At 35.1% G+C, this 13,484-nt stretch overlaps 1 protein-coding gene across 1 annotated transcript in view; it reads left to right on the plus strand.

The window, feature by feature from the left end:
* The first annotated feature begins 1,025 nt into the window (after positions 1 to 1,025).
* Positions 1,026 to 13,484, plus strand: part of vwc2 (von Willebrand factor C domain containing 2) — a 116,242-nt gene continuing 103,783 nt past the window's right edge. Inside the window, exon 1 of the mRNA XM_030156809.1 lies at positions 1,026 to 1,305. The gene's annotated coding sequence lies outside the window, so the exon portion shown is untranslated. The remainder of the gene's footprint in view (positions 1,306 to 13,484) is intronic.

Here is a 13,484-nt window from a genome sequence, read left to right on the forward strand (position 1 = left end):
ATCTACACGTTTAAAATGTTCAATCTACATGTTTAAAATGTTCAATCTACACGTTTAAAATGTTAAATCTACACGTTTAATATGTTAAATCTACACATTTAATATGTTAAATCTACACGTTTAAAATGTTCAATCTACATGTTTAAAATGCTAAATCTACACGTTTAAAATGTTAAATCTACACGTTTAATATGTTAAATCTACACGTTTAATATGTTAAATCTACATGTTTAAAATGTTCAATCTACATGTTTAATATGTTAAATCTACACGTTTAAAATGTTAAATCTACACGTTTAAAATGTTCAATCTACATGTTTAAAATGCTAAATCTACACGTTTAAAATGTTAAATCTACACGTTTAATATGTTAAATCTACATGTTTAAAATGTTAAATCTACATGTTTAAAATGTTCAATCTACATGTTTAATATGTTAAAACTACATGTTTAAAATGCTAAATCTACATGTTTAAAATGTTCAATCTACATGTTACTCCATAAATATGTTTACAGTTGGATGTGTTTTTCACAGTTTTGTTCTGGAAACCACAGCTGCCAGTTTTTTTTCTGTAAAAACCGATTTTTTTATTTTTTATTTTTATTTTTTTACAGTGTGTGCGTTTTAGTGCGTTCTTCTTTTTACGCGCCGTCTTCATGTCTCATCCCCTGGTGCTCGCTCTGTGCCGGGGAAAAGACTTCCTAATTTGAGATAATTAACTAAAGCCGTTAATCAGAGACTGTGTGTGTGTGTGTGTGTGTGTGTGTGTGTGTGTGTGTGTGTGTGTGTGAACCTGATGAACCGACCTGTGAATCTTCTGTCCGTCCACTAATTGACTCCGGTGTCTGTTGTTGGAGTCACTTAAAGTGCGCCATCTAGCGGCGCACTGGGGGTAATGTGACGTCGGAGCGCGGCTGACTGAACCCCCCCCCTCCTCCTCCTCTTCCTCCACCTCCTTCCTCCCTCTCTCCTCTCTCCTTTATTTCATTCTTTCGGTTGTCACCGTGGGAACTCCGGTGCCAGTGTGGTTCAGGACATCAGCGCTTACGCACACTTGCGAACCGCGGCGCATCCGCCAGAGCCGGAGCGCCTTCACTCACTGTGGCGATTAAAGTTGAGCTGATGACCTGCGAGCATCCTCCGGGGAAACTGTGCATTTGACTGGCTTAACGAGCGTCAGTTTCCATCTCTTCAGCACAGATCATTTGTTGCTGCCTCGGCTCTGCTGTACAAGTCCGAAGGTTGCGTTTGAAAGCCCAGACGCACACTGACGGATCCGGACAGACTCCGACACAGCAACACAGGTGAAATCTATGGCATAAATAAGGGTTTTTTATGCATGCATTCTGTAATTTATGCATCTAAGCTTGGTTTGATTTATTCCTCATCTTTTGCGTCAACTTAGTTTAGTGTTGGATGAGTGTTTGAGGTTTTTCATTCAGGGTTCCAGTTAAAGGCCACCCCAGTCTGCATGCCATGTTTAATTGCATCTGTCAATAAATTACAAGAGAAAGCCTTTATGCAAATGTGGTTCAAAGGGGAAAAGCAGACACTGTTGAATCCTGCAGACACAGGCTGCTGCTGCTGCTGCTGCTGCACCTGTGGAGGCTGGCTGCACAACAGGACTCACTGATATTTGGGTGTTTTGATGTAAATGGAAGTGAGGCTGGTGGAGGGAGCATCACAGGGATATCAGGGGCTGCACAAAGATTGTCTGCTTACACTCTTCAGGATGCAACATCCAGTCAATGCACCCCCCCCTTTGTACAGTTATACTCACCGATTAATGTCCTGCAAAGTGAGCAGTTAGAGGCAGAATCTGTGGAGAAACAGGGATTCAGTCAGGTTTTTATTTGCACATTTTTTGGCATTTTGGCAAGAAATCTCAAATCCAGTGTTGCATTATTGTCTACTGTTTTTTCCTGCACATGCAATATAGTCGGCTTCCTGATAAAACCTGCTAAGTGACATTTTTGGTTGGGAATAAAAACCTGCTATCTCACCTAATATAGCTTCAAATTTCAGTCTTCTGTGAAAGTTGTTTACATTCCATCATAAGTACCAACATTAACCCTCCGGTATCCGGGTGCGCCTTTTAGGCACACTTTGCACTTCGTTTTAAAAAACTTCATATTATTTTTCACAATTTAAATAAGGTTAGAATTCAAAAGTTGTTCATTTCTGCATGATCTTTAAAATTCTGGCCACCAACTAAAATTTGCACATTGTAAACAAAAGAAAATGACCAGACTAGCATCTGTCTCCCAAGTGTGCCTAAAACGCACTACTTCTTCCATTTGATCTGTATGATTAGGGCTGACCTTGATTTACAAAAATAAAATCAAATTAGAGCAGAAAAATAGATCAATATATAATATTTAATAGTTTGATTTATAGGTGTGCCTTTTTGGCACACTTGGTGACAGATGCTAGTATTTTTGAACATTTGACCCAGCACCAAAAATAATAATAATGCAAATTAACAAATGTTGGAGTTAATCATTGACATATGCCAGGCTGCAAAAATCAAATAATATGTGATCCACTTTTTATGTAGTATATAGAAAAAAAATAATTTTTAGTGTTTTTTGCATCCAAAAAAATGGTTTGTTTACATTACAAACACTGCATTTAAAGGGTTAAAAAATGTGACAATTATTGAGTATTTGGTATTTTTATTTAGAGCTCAAGTTGATGAAATAGAAAAAAGTGTAAAAGAATTAAAAACAAACTGACATTTTTTTGACATTATTTCACAAGTGTGCCAAAAAGGCACACTTGGTGCTTAGTAAGGGCTTTGCTGGATAGAATACCAGAGGGTTAAAGGAACAGATATTTTTTTGGTCATATTTCACAGTTTCCTGTTATATAAAGAGTTTTTTGTTTCTTCTGTAAAATTTGCCAAAAGTCACATAGCGGGTTTTATCAGGAAGCCGACGATATGTTTCAGACTTCAAGACTATCCTCACCTTAGTCCACATAATCAGACGACTACACAGGTTTGCAAAGGCTGGTTGGTTTTTTTTTTAATCTTTTGCAGTGCACATCACGAGGCAAACTTTCTTTTGATTTGGGTCACTATTAAGATTTTGTGTCAGAGGATAAAATTCAATTAGACAGCCCTGCAGCAATCTTTACTCACTGGCAGATGGCTTAATACTCTTGGTTTCTGCCTTGGCGTTCCCTTATTGCTCTAATTGGATTTCATCATTTCACACTGTTTATCTGTATAAAAATGAGCTTTAAAAGTGGCATCATTAATTCAATACTTTCTCAGCCCTGTCAGATCCCAGCCCAACAGCCACCAGTGTCTAAACATTTTACATCTTGTCCGCCTTGATCTGGTTTGTCATAAATTGAAGTAGAACCTCAAAGTAAATTGTTGCATTCCCCCTGTGATGTGCCGTCGATGGCATGTTGGAATGTTGGAGCAGTGTTAGTAGAAGAATCTGTAATGTGCAATAAATGAAGTGAGCACGGCTGCGACGAGGGCATATTGTCTGTCTGAGTTAATTCCAGCCCCGAGGAGATGGTTTTCCTCTCAGTGACATCCAGTTTGATTTTACAGAGGGACATCGAAGGAGTTTTATTCTCCAAGACAATGTGAATGTGCTGTTTGTACGCTGCTTGTTTTGGAGGCTTATTGTCAGCCGGATAGTAAACAAGTATGAGTCTGTGACACTGTTGTACCAGCCATGAAGCTACAAATCAAAACCATTTATTCTCAATCCTAGTGCATCACTGGGAAGTTGACATCAGATCAGGTCACGGCTGCAGATCCAAACTGAATTTCTTTCTGTTTCTTTTACTTTTTTTTTTCCCAATTCTTGACATGCTCAAACAACAACAAACAGTAATAATGAGAAATAAATAAAACAAACAAAAAAAAGCTTATGTGTGGAAAATTCCTGGAGATGAGAACGCTGCCTCGGAACATTTGGCTCTATTTATAGTGTTATTGTGCAACTGAAAAAGCTATCAACTACCCTGAAAGAAACCTGAAAGGTTTTCGAAGAGGCGGGTCAAACCAAACTCAACACAACCGCCCCTGCTCTATGTTATTGAATCCCTGCCAATTCAATCTATATGAATAATAGTATCTTAGAGGTAAGATTTTACTCCGAGTGTGAGTTGTTGTGTCAGGACTTATAGGCCTTGTTCGCTCCGCTGGGTAATGAAAACGACAATAATTTGAGTCATAAATCAATGCGATGGCGAGCGTCGTTGAACCGTGAACTAACAGCCAGGTTGAATCCTTGCTTGATTAATCACTCTTGCCACACCTCGGTGGTCAAACCCGGATATGATCAGTAGCCGGAGCTGTAAACACAACTTTGGCCTTTGACAGATGGATTTCTATCTACGGCTGGTGTTAATGAGTGAACCTGCTCCTATTCCGCCCAATACTCCGGCTAAATATTGAGTGCATTCTTTCCTGCGCCTCATTTAAATGTCAGTGGAAAAAGTGGAAACACCATCAGACCTCAAGAGGAACACGTCAGGAAGTGGCAGCGTTAAAATATGCAATGTTAATGGCAGCGCAGAATAACAAAAAGCAACTTTATTACTGGGAAATTAGCCCTGAACAGAAGATAATTATAATTTACCTCTGCTGCCTGGCTGTTATTCCTTGGAAACATTTACAGTAAGTAATTATGGCTGTTTATAGTGAGAGGAGGAGTTGAAGGTATATGTTTTTAGAAGAACAACACATTGTATTTGAGATTAGTGCATTTTAATTAGCAGAAATGCAGCAGTTATTAGATTAGTTGAATAAAAATGCCAACAATTTTGATGAGTTGTGTTTATAGTTGAGACCAGACAAGTCTAAGACCAGAGCAGATGCACAGCAGGGGCATTATGGGTAGTGGGATTTGCTGTTTAGAGCGAGCAGAGGAGGTGAAAGTATATTTTTTTATGACAGGAACACATTGTATTTGTGATTGATGGATTTTAACTTGCAAAAATGCAGCAATTATTGCATTAGTCGAGCAAAAATACCAACAGTTATGATGAGTTGTGTTTATAGATGACACCAGATGAGTCTAAGACCAGAGCAGATGCACGGCAGCGGCATTATGGGTAGTGGGTTTTGCTGTTTAGAGTGAGCAGTGGAGTTGAGGGTACATGTTTTTATAACAAGAACACATTGTATTTGAATTAGTGCATTTTAATTAGCAGAAATGAAGCAATTATTAGATTAGTCATAAAAAAAAATACCAACAGTGTTGATGAGTCATGTTTATAGTCGAGACCAGACAAGTCTAAGACCAGAGCAGATGCACAGCAGGGGCATTATGGGTATTGGGTTTAGCTGTTTATAGTGAGCGGAAGAGTTGAAAATTTATGTTTTTATAACAAGAATACATTGTATTTGAGATTAGTGCATTTTAATTAGCGGAAATTCTACAATTATTAGATTAGTTGAGCAAAAATACCAACAATTTTGATGAGTTGTGTTTATAGTTGAGACCAGACGAGCCTAAGACCAGAGCAGATGCACAGCAGGGGCATTATGGGTAGTGGGTTTTGCTGTTTAGAGCAAACAGAGGAGGTGAAAGTATATTTTTTTATGACGAGAACACATTGTATTTGAGATTAATGGATTTTAATTTGCAAAAATGCAGCAATTATTAGATTAGTCGAGTAGAAATACCAACAGTGTTGATGAGTTATTGTGTTTATAGTCGAGACCAGATAAATCTAAGACCAAGTAAAGTCCAAGACCAGAGCAGATGCACAGCAGGGGCATTATGGGTAGTGGGTTTTCACATAGAACAGATTGATAAGGTATGAGGTATGAGAGATGAGCTGAGTCCAGTTGAAAGTGAGGAGCAGAATATAGCAGCCTGGGAAAAAGAATCAAGGACTAGCAAAGGGTTTTACACCGAGATGAAGTGTTTGAGAGATTTCTTTTCAAGCCCCAGTAATGACGTTAACAAATAAATCAGAGAAGCTGTGGTAGTAAAAAAAGAATCCTCTGTGTCGGAGGCTGGGGACCCAGCTTCAAAAAATAGTCATGAGACAAGTGTGAGGAGTAGAACGCTAATGTTCAGTTTACGTTTAACCCTTAAAGACCCAAACAGCCTCTGGAAACCAAAAGCATCTACTGATCTGAACTGTTTAATACCTGTTGATCCACTAATCCTATCAATACATGGAAATAATTGGTATAAAATACAGTTTGTCATCTTTTCATGGTCATCAGATATGACCCATTTGGATGTTCAGAGGCTCTGTAGTTACCGTGGAAACACCGTCATCTTCTACAACATTGATTCACCAGTAAAACCCATGGAGTTGGATCAATGACAGTGGATGGACACACTGGGTCCATATATATGAATCAATAAAATTAACAAATGCATAAAAAAACTGTACAAAATAACAAACAAAATACAGTAAAAAGGATAAAATAAGCAACAAAATGAACAAAAACAGCCAAAATATTGAAGACAATGAATAATATATCAACCCATGGACAAAATATGCCACAAACTGAACAAAATTGAAGAAAAAAATAATAAGAGCCAGCAAAATGTAGAAAAATAATCAGCCAACAAACAAATTACTAAATAAAATGAACAAAAAAAACAATAAAATGAATAGCAATTAACAAAATGAGTAAAAAAATGTGCAAAACAGTGAGCCATTGGGATGTTCAGAGGCTCCGTAGTTACCATGGAAACACCATCATCTTCTACAACATTGATTCACCAGTAAAACCCATGGAGTTGGATCAATGACAGTGGATGGACACACTGGGTCCATATATATTAATCAATAAAATTAACAAATGCATAAAAAAACTGTACAAAATAACAAACAAAATACAGTAAAAAGGATAAAATAAGCAACAAAATGAACAAAAACAGCCAAAATATTGAAGAAAATGAATAATATATCAACAAAATAATAAGTTACATGGACAAAATATGCCACAAACTGAACAAAATCGAAGAAAAAAATAATAAGAGCCAGCAAAATGTAGAAAAATAATCAGCCAATAAACAAATTACTAAATAAAATGAACAAAAAACAGTAAAATGAATAAAAATTAACAAAATGAGTAGAAAATGTACAAAATAGTGACCCATTGGGATGTTCAGAGGTTCCGTAGTTACCATGAAAACACCATCATCTTCTACAACTTTAATTCACCAGTAAAAGCCATGGAGTTGGATCAATGACAGTGGATGAACACACATATATTAATAAATAAAATTAACAAACGAGTAAAAAACCTACAAAATAATAAATAATGTGGAAAAAATAAGTAAAAAATGTCCTTAAGTACAGCTAAAAAGGATAAAATAAGCAACAAAATGAACAAAAACAGCCAAAATAATGAATAAAATGAATAATAAATCAACAACATAATAAGTCACATGGACAAAATATGCCACAAACTGAACGAAATTGAAGAAAAAAAAAAAGAGGCAACAAAAGGTAGAAAAACAAGCAGCCAACAAACAAAAAATTATTAAATAAAATGAATAAAAATTAACAAAATGAAGACAACATGTACAAAATAGTGACCCATTGGGATGTTCAGAGGCTCCGTAGTTACCGTGGAAACCCTGTCATCTTCTACAACATTAATTCACCAGTAAAAGCCATGGAGTTGGATCAATGACAGTGGATGGACACACTGGGTTTATGTTCAGTTAATGATAGATTTTACAGGAAAAAGCCACTTTTTCTTCAGTTTTCTCTGTTTTTGATATAATAACCTTCAACTTTTGTCTGAGCTTTTGTGAACATCTACACGATCAGTAAATTAAATACAGGAAAATACATGAAAAAATGCAAAAATACAGAGGATAATATTATAATAAGTGGTGATAAATCATTGAAGGAAAGTTAAATAGAGAGAAAAACTCATTCAGGAAGTGCCACAGAAGTAGCTCAGGGTCTTTATGGGTTAATGGGATTGGACGTCTAACGGCAGTAAAACACCAACATGACAGGGTTTAGTCGGAGATTTGATGACTTTTCCTTCACTGGCTCAAAACACTTGAAAATCCGGCAGGTACGACACATTTTCACCTCCATTAAACAAGGAAAAGTCATCAGATCTAATGCGAAACAGGATGTCAGTCCGTTTCATCGACTGCCATTGAAGTGACACCTTGAAGGTTGTAAATATTACAGAGGCTGTCATAACAAAAACCCACAGTATGTTTTTCTTAATAAATGATTGGCATAAAAGCTTAAAAACAGTCTGCTTTACAAAATATTAACTAATCAGATACCAGAATGGTTATTTTCACTCACTAAATAACTTAAATTATAAGTTTAATGGTGCTTTTTTTTTGCCATTTCTGTCAAATTTTTATGACTAAACTGACAAAATCTTTCATCCATGACTCTATAATGCACATAAAAACACTCAAAAGATGCAAATCTGACGTGGTGGTTTTACTTATAGCTGATGTAGCACTGAAATCCAGCTTTTATAACTATGTGTGACAAAAAAAAAAAAAAAACGAATTAATGCTTGTGTCCATTAAAATGTCTAAGTCTCTTTTCAGTGAAACTCAAAGTGATGCATTTATTTTGCTGTAAAACATTAAAATCCAAGCACAAAGTTTAATTCATCTATTAAAACATGTCCCAGGTCACGATAAATGAGAAATCAGCATTTAGAACAGCTGATTTAGAGTAAAACATGAAGAAACCAGATGGTTATTTTATGGTTTTAACTCCTTCTATGGTCAAAACATTTAATAAATCTAGAGGCAGAAACTATAATTATGACAAAATACTGAAATACACTGAAATATTTGGGTTTTATTTGATAATGCAAAGAAAATAAACCCTATTTTATGACTAAATTGACAAAGTCTTTCATACATGTCTGTATAATGCACATAAAAACACTCATTAGATGCAAATCTGATGTTTTGGTTTTACTTATAGCTGATGTAGCACTGAAATCCAGCTTTTATAAGTGTAAATGCGACAAAAGAAAAAAAAAAAAAAAAAAATGTTTGTGTCTCAAAGTGATGCAGTTATTTTGCTGTAAAACATTAAAAACTAAGCACAAAGTTTAATTCATCTATTAAAACATGTCCCAGGTCACAATAAATGAGAAATCAGCATTTAGAACAGCTGATTTAGAGTAAAACATGAAGAAACCAGATGGTTATTTTGTGGTTTTAACTCCTTTTATGGTCAAAACATTTAATAAATGTAGAGGCAGAAACTCCAATTATGATAAAATACAGAAACTGCGTTGAAATATTTTGGTTTTATTTGACAATGTAATTAAAAAAATAAACCCCAACTATAAATAAATATATTAATCCTTGAGTTTTATGAATGCTGAGCGGTTATTCGTTCCCTTAATCCTCATTTTTGATCATTTACTAAACATTTCCATGATTTTTAAAGGTTTTTCTGTGTTAATTAGTGGAAAACAAGCTCCCAATAGACATCGCTATGAGCGCTGAGGGTCTTTTTCACAATTACTGCCACATTTTTATTGACTAAACAGAATATTTGGCTCGTGAAAGTGTAATGAAAATGATCTGGCAGTTCACCAACCACTGACGCCACACTGAAGTCCTGAAAGTAGTGTTTGAACCTGCAAATGTGAGCTCTGGTATTCCCAAAAAAGAGGAATTATTGCCTTTTTATCTCTGAAGTGTGTGACTGGCTTCTCAGTGAAACCAAAGTTAATTCAATTATGTGAAGGAAGGGTGAAAAACAGTCATAAAGTTTATTTCAGTGGCTGAGGTCAGGGTCCGTATCATTACAACACAATATGTATATTAAAGGAAGGGATAATGGAAAGTGGGGGGTCAAATATATGGCTTGTGGGCCAAAACTGGCATTTCTGTTTTTTGCAATTTTTGTCTAATTTTATGACTAAAATTAACAAAATCTTTCATACATGACTCTATAATGCACATAAAAACACTCATTAGATGCAAATCTGACGTGGTGGTTTTACTTATAGCTGATGTAGCACTGAAATCCAGCTTTATTAAGAGTAAATGTGACAAAAAAACGAAAAATAAAATAAAATTAGTTAATGCTTGTGTCTCAAAGTGATGCAGTTATTTTGCTGCAAAACATTCAAATCCAAGCACAAAGTTTAATTCATCTATTAAAACATGTCCCAGGTCACAATAAATGAGAAATCAGCATTTAGAACAGCTGATTTAGAGTAAAACATGAAGAAACCAGATGGTTATTTTATGGTTTTAACTCCTTCTATGGTCAAAACATTTAATAAATCTAGAGGCAGAAACTATAATTATGACAAAATACTGAAATACACTGAAATATTTGGGTTTTATTTGATAATGCAAAGAAAATAAACCCTATTTTATGACTAAATTGACAAAGTCTTTCATACATGTCTGTATAATGCACATAAAAACACTCATTAGATGCAAATCTGATGTTTTGGTTTTACTTATAGCTGATGTAGCACTGAAATCCAGCTTTTATAAGTGTAAATGCGACAAAAGAAAAAAAAAAAAAAAAAGTTTGTGTCTCAAAGTGATGCAGTTATTTTGCTGTAAAACATTAAAAACTAAGCACAAAGTTTAATTCATCTATTAAAACATGTCCCAGGTCACAATAAATGGGAAATCAGCATTTAGAACAGCTGATTTAGAGTAAAACATGAAGAAACCAGATGGTTATTTTGTGGTTTTAACTCCTTTTATGGTCAAAACATTTAATAAATGTAGAGGCAGAAACTCCAATTATGATAAAATACAGAAACTGCGTTGAAATATTTTGGTTTTATTTGACAATGTAATAAAAAAAATAAACCCCAACTATAAATAAATATATTAATCCTTGAGTTTTATGAATGCTGAGCGGTTATTCGTTCCCTTAATCCTCATTTTTGATCATTTACTAAACATTTCCATGATTTTTAAAGGTTTTTCTGTGTTAATTAGTGGAAAACAAGCTCCCAATAGACATCGCTATGAGCGCTGAGGGTCTTTTTCACAATTACTGCCACATTTTTATTGACTAAACAGAATATTTGGCTCGTGAAAGTGTAATGAAAATGATCTGGCAGTTCACCAACCACTGACGCCACACTGAAGTCCTGAAAGTAGTGTTTGAACCTGCAAATGTGAGCTCTGGTATTCCCAAAAAAGAGGAATTATTGCCTTTTTATCTCTGAAGTGTGTGACTGGCTTCTCAGTGAAACCAAAGTTAATTCAATTATGTGAAGGAAGGGTGAAAAACAGTCATAAAGTTTATTTCAGTGGCTGAGGTCAGGGTCCGTATCATTACAACACAATATGTATATTAAAGGAAGGGATAATGGAAAGTGGGGGGTCAAATATATGGCTTGTGGGCCAAAACTGGCATTTCTGTTTTTTGCAATTTTTGTCTAATTTTATGACTAAAATTAACAAAATCCTTCATACATGACTCTATAATGCACATAAAACACTCATTAGATGCAAATCTGACGTGGTGGTTTTACTTATAGTTGAGGCAGCACTGAAATCCAGCTTTATTAAGTGTAGATGTGACAAATTAAAAAAAAAAAAAAAAATTAGTTAATGCTTGTGTCTCAAAGTGATGCATTTATTTTGCTGTAAAAAATTAAAATCCAAGCACAAAGTTTAATTCATCTATTAAAACATGTCCCAGGTCACAATAAATGAGAAATCAGCATTTATAACAGCTGATTTAGAGTAAAACATGAAGAAACCAGATGGTTATTTTATGGTTTTAACTCCTTTTATGGTCAAAACATTTAATAAATGTAGAGGCAGAAACTCTAATTATGATAAAATACAGAAACTGCGTTGAAATATTTTGGTTTTATTTGACAATGCAAAGAAAATAAACTCTAACGATGAATAAATGTATATGTAAATCAGAATAATCCTTGAGTTTTATGAATGCTGAGCGCTTATTCGTTGACTTAATCCTCATTTTTGATAATTTACTGAACATTTCCATGATTTTTAAAGGTTTTTCTGTGTTAATTAGTGGAAAACAAAACTGGCCTTTAAGTACCCCACTTTGGAAACCCCTGTATTAACCCTTTATTGGGTAAGTGACTATTTTTGGTCATTTCCACAAACATTAAGTATGATGCCTCAGTGAGGTCCAAAAGCATGTTGGTTTTACATTGTACCGTGAGTCAGACAGATTCTATAGACCTGTTGAAGCTTTAAATAGTGAATATGACCTTATAACAGTTTTTACCTCCACCAGGTGGTCTTGTGATCACTTTGCTTTGTGTGTGTGTTTGTTTGTTTGTTTGCTTGTTAGCAAGATAACTCTAAAAGTTATGGACGGATTTGGATGGAAATTTCAGGAAATGTTGATACTGGCACAAGGAACAAATGATTAGATTTTGGCGGTGTTCGGGGGTGCAGTGGGGGGAGGGGATGACTGATCTGCCTTGGCGGAGGTCTGTGTTCTCTGAGTGCTTTTCTTGTTTAATTGCATGTTTACTTTTTAGCAAGTGCTGCTCAGATGTTTTAGGGCAAGAGGAGGGATACAACGATTTCCAATAACAGAGAAAGGCTGAAATTTTGAATTTCTGAGTATTTCAATGAATGCCCTATAAAGGGTTAACCTATAAATAATGACAATTACAAAGTTTCTCTAATAAAATGACAAGGAAATGCTTACATTTACACATTATTCTTTTACAAAAAATTTAAATAACATGAACGAATATGAACAACATGAAATGTCTTAAGAACAGTATGTGCAATTTTACTAGTACACTGTTATTAAATATTTTGTGTATTTGTAGATAAACTGTGAGTTGTTGTTGTTGTGAAATGGTAATTGCTATATAGAGATCAAGGATTAGAGATTGGGGGTAGGAGTATACAAGTTTGTACTTCTTCCTACTCCTTTTCGAGCATGTTTAATTTCATTTGTTTTATTTTATTTCTTTTTTTTCCTTTTGTTTACTTATCGACCTTTCATGTATCATTACTGATTTTTTGTTGGTTGATTTTGTTTTGATTTCACTGTCTGCATGTTCAAAATAAAGATTTCATTCATTCATTCATTCATTCATTCTAGAGCCTGATTAATCAGGCCACTTATAGCGTATCACCAATTAATCAACATTGGCCAATATGTAGCCGATATATTAACTTTTTTTTGCTGTGCAGAGATTCTGTCGCTCGCTGCTCATGTGTGTGTGTGTGTGTGTGTGTGTGTGTGTGTGTGTGTGCTGCCCAGAGAATAAGAGGAACTTTAAAGCGAGTTAGTTTCACTTTCACTCCTGCTCGGACAATGACGCTATCACCCCACACTAGGGATGGGAAAATTATCCGATACGCATTGATGTGCTGACACGTGCGTGCACGATCCGAGTGCACCGGTAGAGAAGCTGCGAGTGAATGAAAAGTTTGGAATGATATTGCGATGCATCGGTTATTGTATGTTTGTAAAGATAAAATTGGATCCGTTTAATGAAATGTATTTTTACTTGCATTTAAAAGTGTTACTATTTATTTGGGTAAAG

Source organism: Sphaeramia orbicularis, chromosome 15 (genome assembly GCF_902148855.1).
Source record: "Sphaeramia orbicularis chromosome 15, fSphaOr1.1, whole genome shotgun sequence".
NCBI lineage: Eukaryota > Metazoa > Chordata > Actinopteri > Kurtiformes > Apogonidae > Sphaeramia > Sphaeramia orbicularis.